Below are 10,197 nucleotides of genomic sequence, written 5' to 3' on the forward strand. Positions count from 1 at the left end.
AAGAAGTCCAGCTTTTCCTCATTTTGCTGAATCCTGCTCACCTGCAGATGAGTTTAAAGGAAGGAAATTGAATCCTTTTCCCACGTGTTCATGTTGTGTGGTTTAAGCTCGTTAGCTGAGCTAAAAAAAAAATATGCTATGAACATACTGATAAGAGGGATAGATCAGTATTTTAATGAATCACTTCAAAGGTTTTGTAGTGCCTTTTTATTGTAGCATGAAATATGTAATATTAGGATACCCAAGTCAAGCTCATGTCTCATTGACATCTTTGTCTTTTAAATGGAAAGTGAGGCTGGAGGGGAAAAAGTTGGTTAAAATACAGAACTTCTGAAGTGTTTAAACCAGCTAATGGTAGTAGATCTCATTTTAGATTCCAGGGATGAAAAAGAAAGAAATAAAAAAATCAGACTTACATCCCTGACTGGGTGTTTTCCACTATAGGCCCTACATGTTTATGTAGAGGGTATTGCGAACGTTTGGAGGGATTTGGGAGTTTCAAAAGGAAGAAGTTTATACATTAGTGCTGCAAGTTGCAAAACACTGTTGATATTCAAATGTTTATTGTGTAAAATCTGGGATAAGCTTCAGCATGAGAGCTCCTTTAAGTGCCTACAACTATTGCTAATTCCCCTCAGCATTGAGGCTTGCACAAAGGCCTTAATCCAATTCCACTTTTTTTTTTTTTCAGAAAGCCTATGCTATTTTCTCTCACATAAACTAACAACACTATCCCATCACACTGCAGAATGGGTCAAAGAAAAAGGGCTCTGTGTTTATACTTCACCAACACTTTGTGTTTCTTGGCCAAGTATGGCAAGAAACTTTAAGTGGGTCCCCCAGGCCCCACGCCATCTTTAGAAAGAAAAATAAGCCTTCAGAGATTGAAAACACACTATTTTAGGCACTAAAAAACCTATGAAATGTCAACTATTCTTTCAGTCCCTATCCCTGAAAAGAAATTGATCACCCCAGCCTCATTCTTCCAGCTCTGATTTAATTATGAAACACAGGAATTGCTTTGATATGATCGTGTATTCTACCTAGCATATAAAATCCTTGGAGATATTTTAAGAGTGTTCTCATATAATATTTTTGAATGCACATTTTACTCTACTACAACACTTGTGCCTACTCATCGAAATGGCTTAAAGCAGTAAATTCCATCAGGGAAAAGAAATTTTATAATGTCTCTAGGTTTACTTTTGTGAAGTGCAAAAGAAAGTGTCCTGCTTTATAAAGCATATTTGTACTAATACATCAAATTATTCATCAATAATCTGTTCTGTACAGGAGATCCCAATGCAGCTCCAAGTGGTCAGGTATTCCCTGTGTATAAATCTTCACTTATTTCTGACAATGCCAGCAGTGTTGTCAAGGTTTAAACAACAACAAAGCCTGGGCTGCTCTGAGGATTGACCTTCTACTGGCAGGAGGGGAGAGACTGGTCTGGCTCCCATCTGATCATCTTTGAAAGCCTACAACAAAAACTCTGCTATAACTAGTGAGGGTGCTAAAATGCTGGAGCACAATCCAGCCTTTAAAAAGGAGAGGGGAAAAAAAAGAGTTTGGTTTAAAGCAAGAATTAAAATTTATTTTATAATCGGGGCTGCTTCCTCTATAGCATGAGAACCCAGGTATAGCACCAGTTGTGCTAATTTAGACAGCATCCATTCCAGTCTCTAGAGTAAGCTCATAGTTGTTGTACCAGAAGGAATTCAGCCTGGAAGGGGAATCACTGAAGGTTTTGGAAAGAGAGAAGTTATTCTCCAGTCACACAGACTTTGTTCTTGAACATGTCTTAGTGGCCAAGCGAAATCTTCCGGTGGTGTTTGGTTTGGGTTTTTTGTCTGTTTTGTTTTTTTTTTGTTTGTTCAGATTTTTTTGCTTTTTTTTTTTTTTCTCCTCTCTGATTATTTTGATACATCAACCACAGCTAGTGCAGTAAACTCAAATGAGTTTTTGAATGCCTTTCCATGAATTATATTCAATACACTTCATGTTCCCGCGGGTTTTGCTTCCCTGAAGAGTTTTAGTTTGTCCTGGGGATGTGTTTCCCCCAGGTCTCTGAGGGTTTGTCCCCACTGGGACACTCGGGAGGGAGGGAAGGACCTGCTGCCCTCCTGGCCTTGCACTGCCCCATGAGCCCAGCTCCCGTCCCCCAGGTCAGAGCAGGGGGACATTGAACAGATGTGCTGGGCAGAGGCTGTGACATCCCTGGGCTCACAGCAGTGAGGCTGCAGCAGGGCTCCAGTGCGGGCACAGGCTGCTCGTGAATTTGTGTCAACGTAATCCACACTTCTATCAGAATGTCATTGGAGACTGATGCTGGCTGCTCTGAGGCACTATTTCTTATCAAATACTGAAAAATGCACATTTTCCAAGGTGGTTTATTTCCTTCAGCACTTTTTCTGGAGTAGTTCACGTGTTTCCATGGCTCTTCTCTCCTGACTGGCTTTTAGCCTTTTGGATCGTGTCATACCTGTTAGCACACATGGATTAGCTGAGTGCTAAAATCACAATTTGAGGGTTTGGCTTCTTTCTGAGCGGCTTGCAAAGCTGTAACTCTAAGAGGGTTTTATGTGGGTTAAAAATCACCCTGCATATACACAGTTAAAACAGAACTTAATTATTCCTGGGTCATGTTTAATTAATTTGAGCCTTGTGGCAGGGCACAGCCATGGCTTTTTCCCACTGAAACATGTCCCTGAAAGGCATGTTTCTGGGACATCCTCTTTTTTATTTTATAATTTGTGAAAAAAAATATAGCTGTGCAAACTAAAAACTCTTAATGTGTTCCCCTGTAGGATGTGCATTAAAGTTAAACCCCCAAATATTTCAGAATAGGCATCAGAATTCTTCATGCGATTTTCATTTTGCTATACTGCAGAAGTGAAATTAAACACATGCATTTTATATCCAAAAACACATGAAGACAAGTTAAGTTCATTTTGCCCCAGGAAATAGAAAATCTAGGTTTTTTTTTTTTTTTTGGGATCATCAAATGACTAAATCTTTCTGGTGAGAGATTAATTTCTTCTGCATTGTACTGTGTGCAGTGCCTATTGTGGAGAATTTATAAGAGTTGATATTTTAGTTGACTGACAAGTCTCTCGATGTATTTAACAACTTTAATTATACTTGTCATTTTCAAAATGAGTGAAGAAATGTACAAAACCAACAGAAATATGTCAGTTGGTTATTAGTTACAGCAAAGTCTCTCTTTTATCTCTCTTCTCTCGGGTGGAAACCATCCTTTCTATTAAATAGGAAGTCAGTTCAAAAACTTGAGACCCATCACTGTCTTCAGGGTTTTTAATTACTCCTCTGCGTTTTTCTCTTTCTTTTGGATTATTGCTGTGTTAGAGGACTTCTGCATTTTGAGATTTCCTCCTTGCCTTGCTGTCAACACGTGGCATCTTCCCTTTATCATGTCATGCAGTCCAGATCCCTGCTTGTCTCATTTTGGTGCCACAAAATGTCCTTTGTGAGGGGGAATGTGCCTTGTCATCATGAGAAAAGGAAGGGAGAAACGAGCTCTGGTACTGGGAGTGAGGAGTTAAAGTGGAGGAACTATGCAGGAAGTTGTGGCTGGGGTTTTTGCCACCTAAAAAAGTCCCCTGGGCTCCACTAGTACTTGTTTGTGGGCCTCAGATTCAGTCAAAGAGAGAAACAGAGTTTTTATCCAGGCAGAAGCTTGGGAAAGAGTTGGAGAAGAATGTAAATAATTCTTCATCTCTCTTATTATTCACATTGTTTATAGTTAAGTTCTATCACTGTTCATCAAGCACCCTGCACCAATGGTGTAAGTTGTTTCCACTTCAGGACCAATAGAATTGGTCCTCGCAAAACTCTATATAAAAGAGTAATACATTTAAATAAACCAAACTTTTACTCTCAGCAGCCTTCTGAGTCAGCATCTTCTCATTCCCATCCTGCCTCGACAGTGACATTTATCTTGCTATTTTATAAATTAACTTTCCTTAAAGGCTGCATTTTCCTTTCTGCTCTATTTGTGGTTCAGTCTTTCCTGCATGTGCAGGATTTTTCTGTTGTCACTGCTGTGCTTCCCTGAAAGGTTTCCGTGAAATGTGGATGTCTTAGAGGGTTTCCTTTTGGCCTGGCATGGTGCTTGGAGGTTCCTTCTGCGAGCGCTGGAGGTTTGGATCTAATATCAAAGGGTTTAAAGCTAATGATTTTAAGTATGGTTGAATTTTATTGCTCCTCTGGTGGGCTAAAACCTTCAACAACTCTTTGACCTCTTCCCAGTCAATCCAATTCCATCTAATACTCTGTGACTAATATGGTGGATATTTAATCTACTTTGCTGCTGAAATTACTTTTAGAGTCACTTTTTTCCTGAAATCTTCCTCTTCAGAGAAATTGCTGATCGTAAGCTCTAAATATGTTGCACACTACCACATAGGATTTTTTAGAGAAAAAGCTTTTATTTTAGTAAAAGAAAATTAAGAGATGTAATTTCTCTTTATAACATAAATGAAATGACGAGATATAATTATATTATGAAAGTAAAAGCCAGGTTAAAATGAAAAATTGACAGAAACCTCTCTGATGATGCTGGTAATAGAGATACTATGATGAATAGCCACACCTAAGCCAAATATTTCCTGTAATGTAATTAAGCTTTGAAGAGCAAATTAAAGAAGGCTCCTGAAGACAGTATTTCCACCCTCTAGGCAGTGCTCAGTTAAAATTTGGAACATGGATTTTTAAATATAAGTAGCACTAATAAACTGTGCTGAATTTTGTTTGTACCATTTTTTTTTTCTTAAAAAGTGACCAAACTAAATATTTGAGGCCACGCTTGAAAATTTACCATAGTGCCTGTGATACTTGGCTGCTTTTCCCTGTTTTCATCTCTTAAGACATCCAGGATTGCAAGGATTCTGCAGTGTGCAAACATGAGCAAAAGGGATTTGCTTATCTGATTCATGTGAGGACCCACCAAATTGGGTCATGGATAACGATCTCTACATCCACAATCCTGTGCCTTATAATTTAGTCATGGGCATAGGCACATTGAATTCAGTGGGCTTGAGTAATTTGAATTTAATGGAATTATTTATACGCCTGAAATTAGGTATTTAGGCAAGTTTTTGCAGGATTGTGGCATTAACCTTTTCCATATGTAACCTCTTTAAATAAATATACCATTGCATCAGGTGAAGCAGTGCAGGGTTCAAGTCTCAACTTTCTGTCTGAGTCAGAGCAGGCTGATTTAATAGCAAAGGTGATATTAAATGAGATTTCTGGTCACTAAGAAAGATGGACTTGGTGTATGTGGAAGCTGAATCTTCCACTGCAAGGAGTTAATGGAAATAAGAATCTTAATTCTCTTGCCTGCCCATAACACCAAGAATATTATTGGTGCAATAACATGGTGCTAATTAAAAGGGTGAAAGTGAGAACAAATCTTTGAAAAAGCAACCTGAGAATAGGAACAATGGTAGGAACAGAGAAGGTGAGCCCTCAAGGCAGATAGTTCTTGATTAGCCTGTGGAAAGGAACGTGTGTTCTGCTGAGAACTGGATTTGGTGATCCAGCTCAGCTTTCCTAAAAAGATATATCAAGGCATGAGATGCATTAAGGTAACAGTAATGGAAAAGATTGTGCTCTACTGCTCTTGCAAGAAAGTGAAGGACTTCACTCTTCAGAGCTGCCCATATGGCAAATTTCACATGTGCTAAAATTAAGAGAGGGGTGAGGTGACCCAGCCCACATGTACCAAACATCCGTCCCGCTCCGCACGGAAGCGTGTGCCGAGGGAGTGGGCGGAGAGCCTGGGGCGTTCTGTGATCAGCCTTGCTGGAACAGGGGCCCTGGCTCCCAGGAGCAAGGGGCAGGCCTGGGGTGTCTTTAGAGCACGTAGGAAATACCTGGGATCTGTGGATTTCCTTCAGAAAAACTCCCAGTAAGGGTTTAGCTGCCGACATAAGTGCTGATTGATACTGGAGAGCATGAAGGAATGGCTGGCGTTGGGATGGGATTACTGTGTGGATCCTACTGGATGATCTGCCCTGCAGACCACTGCCACTAAATGTTCTTCTGTCTGTAAAATCATGGGATCAGGATGGTTTGGGTTGGAAGGGACCTTAAAGGTCATCTACACCTTCCACCTTCCTGTCCAGCCTGTCCTTGGACACTTCCAGGGATGGGGCATCCACCACTCACTTCAGACATTGGGATTTGAAGAGAGTTCAGCTCTTGAGATGCAGTAGAAAGAAACACAGGGTTACTTTCTCACCTTTTTTACATATGGTTGATGCCTTGGGCATAAATTGCATATAAAAATGCAAAAATACGTAGCTATGTTTATACTCCTCCTCTTTTTGTCTGATGACTTGGGCTGTAATTGAGGGAACACAAGTGATGTATTAAATTTCTTGAACACATGGATAAAATAAGCCAATGTGAAAATCACCATGTGCAGTTAATTTATAGACAAATATATTTGGAGCAGGTACAAACAAAGGTGTAAAGTACTATGTTTTAACAGATTTTCATGCCATATGCATTTGCTTTTACTGCCTGAAGGAAAAAAAAAAAAAGACTGAACCAGATAGTTTAAAAGAAAAAGTTAAAATACCTTTTGAAAATTAACTTTTTTAGATTGCAGGAACACTACTCTTCATGGCTTATTTCTATGTTAACAGTTTTAACTATTTTAGATTATTTAAAATAAATTAATGGCTTTTTCTTGGCCACTTATTTAAGAAAGCAAATTCACAACGAAAAAAACCTGAACTTTGACATTCTTCCTTGTATTTATTGCATATGTTTGGAAATTACCTAATTTTAGCAGTTCACATGAAAAGAGTGGTCACATCTCGTCATTTGAAATTAGGTCTGACAGCTCAGAAGTTAAACCAGTTTAGCTTATTTTAACAGCTACACTTCAGTGAGTCTGGGTTATTAAACTCTTTGGGAAACCTTGCACACTTTATTAGGGAAAGGAAATTTATACAGTGGTAAGAAGAAAAATATATGTAATTGCCAACATATACATTGTAACTCTGGTAATAACATCACTTTGGATGGATTGTTAGTATCCAGTTCAAAACTGTGCTTTTGTGTGAAGGGAATTATATTGGCATGACCAACAGCTTCCCCTAGAACAATCCTCAAGGCAAACATGAGTGGCTCTTCTGGGAAGCTAAATTCAATGAAGTGAATTTTACCCAGAGCGTTACTTCTTCAGACAGAACTCTTTACTCCAGCATATATATTAAATTTGGTCAAGGCTTGCAGCTAAATCTGAACATGAGGTTTGTCTCCTGCTGTGGTGGAGCTGTGGGAGAATATTGAGAATAAGGTTCAGCCTGTCTCCTGCCACAGCTCCTGTCTCATGCTCTGTCCTCTGGAGGCTTGCAGGCATGTTCATTCAGCAGGATGTGATGTACCTGTAAGGATCATGACTCTCTTCAGAGAACAGAAAAGCATCTTGCTCATCAGATACATGATGTTTCTACCTCAAAGTCAGGCAAACTCTTCAAATTTGTTATTTAGATTGATATATTAGATCTCTTCCAACAGAGCAGCTTTTCCAAACTTTGTCTATGTCTTAAAAAAATTCAGGGGGAACAATCATAGTTTTCTATATCAAGTAATTTGTTAATGATTGAATATAAATGCTGCATATATTGCTTGTTCTGCCTCCTTAGTTTTTCATCCCTGTTTATACATCCAAGCATTACAAGCAAATTTTAGTCACAGCTGGTGATCCAGCATATTCTTATCTACTTTGAAAATTTGTGAGTATTCTATTTGTTTCTGGTTTGTTGATGTATACACTCTGCAGCAGTAGATCAAGACAAGCTGTGTAAGGCACATCTTCACAGAAATGGCTGTTTTTTGACTAGATTCCCTATTAACAACATGTTGAGAGTCATCATCCAGTTTTTAAACCCTTTAACATATGCACAATTAGTTTTAATAAAAATATCATGTAGCACTGATTGTGTCTGTGCATTATCAACAAAACTTGAAGCCCAAAATATCTCTGTCAGAACTGTTTGCCAAGGCTTATTTTCAGTATGCTTGCTGGCCAGTGTCAGGCCAGCACCCTTGCCCTGAAGTAAATGTTTCAAGGGCTTGTAAAATATTTCAAACTGACAATAACTGCTAATATTGGCTGGTAGAAGATAAGTAGGAACATATTTTGCTGTGTTTCATAGTCTAGGTAAATACCAAGGTTTCAGTAAGCATTCAAACACATGCTTAGTTGTCTTCATTATCCCTCATGAGTTATTACTCTCATTTTTTAATGAAGAGCACTGACTTGGGTGCTGATAAGGAACTTCAGGCGAGGCTTGCTGCAAAGGTGTGAGGAGCATGTTCAGAAATCCCAAGGTCATGCATGACCACTCTTGCACGACCTCATGCTGCTCTCCTGTTCAGTCAAGGTAATCTATGAGCTAAATTACAATAATTTCTATTTAAATGCCCTGTAGAAAAGCAGGAGAGTGTGTGAAAACTTTGCTTGATGATACATTTTCTTTCTTTGATCTATCTGAAATAAATGGAATGCATTAGTGCTGTTTGACTTTGCCACAAACTGTCAAAAACTGAGCAAAAAACCTGCCTGTAGTGTTGATTTTCAAAATGCTACTGTCAAAGGTTTTCCTTCTTCAATGAAGAAGAATGAAATGTCATCTTCTCTGCCATGGTCATTATATTTTGTTTTCAGAAAATTATGCTGTCTCAGTACTTGAAACTTTCTGTACGAGTGGGCAGTGTGAGCGTGATTGCAAGAGATCATTCCAAGCAGTCCATATGAAAGCTCATTATTAGGACAGGAGAGAAGAAAGACAGTTTTAATGTACTGCATAGCAAGGGCTAAAGTTATTACAAAAGCTGCTTTTGGTTTGGAAAAACCACATATCATGATTATCATATCATTAGAGCAGCTTTCAGTGCCTAAAGGAGAGCTGAGGAGGGACTTTTGACAAGGGCATGGAGTGGTAGGACAATGAGGAGTGGCTTTAAATTGAAAAAGGGTTAGATTGGATATTATGAAAAAATTCTTCCTTGTGAGGGTGGCGAGGCTTTGGCAGAGGGTGCCCAGAGCAGCTGTGGCTGCCCTTGCATCCCTGGAAGTCTCCATGGCCAGGTTGGACAGAGCTTGGAGCAACCTGGGATGGTGGAAGGTGACCCTGCAGGGATGGAATCAGATGAGCTTTAAGGTCCCTTCCAACCCAAACCATTCCAGAATTTTATGGTGATGAGTGTAGCTTTAATATTTAGTTAGATGTGGAGAATGTACTGTGATCAAAAGGTAAGTGCTGATAATTTCTGGGATGTTTGGGGACTTAGAATGATGAGGACAACTGGAGTAGTGTTTTTAATCCTTAGTTAGGAAAGGGAGAGGCAGAAGGCCGTTAACCTCATGAAAATCTATGGAGAAGTACACAGATATTAGTAAAACATGGCTCTATATTTGCTCTACACAAGGTAAAATTCTAAGACTATGCAGAACTAATTTGGGGAAAAGAAAAAGAGAAGCATTTAGAAAAGAATTCTGTAATGTGGCCCACAAAAGAGGTAAGTGGAGCAGTCAGCATAAGAATCAGAATAGTGAAACTGTGTCTTACCTCATAAGCATTTTCAGAAATCCTGTGTCTGGTTTAAAAACAAGGGATCAAATCTGTGAAAATGCAATCAATCATTTTTCCTGTTTGGCAGATAAAAAGACAATTTTCAAACTTTAAAGATGACTCCTGGATGTTTGCATTGATGGGAGTTTCTCTTCAAAGCAATTTAAAACGATTGCTTGAGAAAACCTGATGTAATTAGGTTTACAGCATACTTCTAGGTTTACCATAGGTCTTTTGCCTAGAAAAATGAGTTGACACAGGTTTTCTCTTTGCAGGCTTCAAATGTAAGAAGCTTTTTATCACAGCTGTTATCACTTGGTTCTCTTCTCCATTAGTGCATCCAGTAAAGATTGAAATGGCAACTTTATTAAGGAAGTTGGGATTTTAGAATCCTTTTGGATAATCCCTTCCTCTGACTAAGGGCAAGGTGGCAGAATTCAGCTCCCAGCTCCCACAAGTGCCTTTGAAATGCTCTCTGTGTTTTGGTAGATGCAGGTGTATTTGTGTAACAATGCATACAAGGTCTCAGTGCATAACTGGATAAGAAGTATGTTTCAAAAGAATATATTCATCCTGTGGACCA

This window comes from Lonchura striata, chromosome 11, assembly GCF_046129695.1.
Source record: "Lonchura striata isolate bLonStr1 chromosome 11, bLonStr1.mat, whole genome shotgun sequence".
Classification (NCBI taxonomy): domain Eukaryota; kingdom Metazoa; phylum Chordata; class Aves; order Passeriformes; family Estrildidae; genus Lonchura; species Lonchura striata.